Below are 1,327 nucleotides of genomic sequence, written 5' to 3' on the forward strand. Positions count from 1 at the left end.
TTTTTAAAATAAATTAGATCAAAAACTTAAATGCAAAACCCAAAACTATAAAATACATCAAAGATAAAATAGAGGAAAATCTAGGAGCCTTAATTTATGGAATAAATAGACTACCAAACATAACCCAGAATGCACAGGAGACAGAAGAGAAGCTAGATGACTGGGGCTTATTAAAAATTAAATTCTTATGTGCACGGAAGGACTTCTCCAAAAGAGTAAAAAGAGAATCTACAGATTGGGAGAAAATATTTGCCTGTGATATATCTGACAAAGGACTTATCTTCCAAATCTATAGAAAACTTCAACTCCTCAACACCAAAAAGACAAACAATCCAATTCAAAAATGAGCAAAAGACATGAACAGACACTTCACTAAAGATGATATGCTGGCGGCCAGCAAACATGTGAGGAATTGCTTGTAATCTTTAGTCATTAAAGAGATGCAAATCAAAACAAAGATGAGATATTATCTCACCCAGCAATAATAAAAAAATTCAAAAGGACAGAAAATAACAAATGCTGGTGAGGTTGTGGAGAGATCAGAACTTTTATACACTCCCAAGGAGGATCGTAACATGGTATAACCATTGTGGCAAATGGTCTAGAGTCTCCTTAAAAAACTGAAAATATAAACGCCATTTGAACCAACAATTCTTTTATTGGAATATATTGTAAAGGATGACAGACAGGACACGAACAGACATATGCACACCTATGTTCATCCCAGCTCAATTCACTATAGCAAAGAGACGGAAACAACCTAACTGCCCATCAACAGATGAAAAGATAAGCAAATTATGGTAAACTCACACAGTAGAATACTATGCTGGATTAAAGAACAATGAAAGGATATGTGAATCATCTCACAATGTGAGTGAGCCTGGAGGACATTATGCTGAGTGAAATAAGCCAATCACAGAAAGACGATTGTATGAGCCTATTACTGCAAAAAGACACAGAAGAGTTTGCTTAAACAAGGGAACTCACTTTGTAGGTTACCAGGGTGGGGAGAGAAGGGGAGGGAATAATTTCGGTCTATTTGGGGGCCACACACTGACCACCATGATAACACTGGGGAAAGGGAGGTCACTGAATTGTGCACATAAGATACAGATGACAAAGGCTAATAATACCAATGTATTCACAATACTGCATTGCCATCGGGAGCTCTGGTGGCATAGTGTCTAAGGCATTTGACTGCTAATCAGAAGGCTGACAACATTACCATTAACACCAAACACCAGCCTACAGATAAGCACATAAACATCTGAGAAGATCATATGGGGGTAAGTGAACAGGATTATACTCTAGACCAAGGATAGATTTA

Source organism: Orycteropus afer, unplaced genomic scaffold (genome assembly GCF_000298275.1).
Source record: "Orycteropus afer afer isolate SDZICR_OR568_19922 unplaced genomic scaffold, OryAfe1.0 scaffold00846, whole genome shotgun sequence".
NCBI lineage: Eukaryota > Metazoa > Chordata > Mammalia > Tubulidentata > Orycteropodidae > Orycteropus > Orycteropus afer.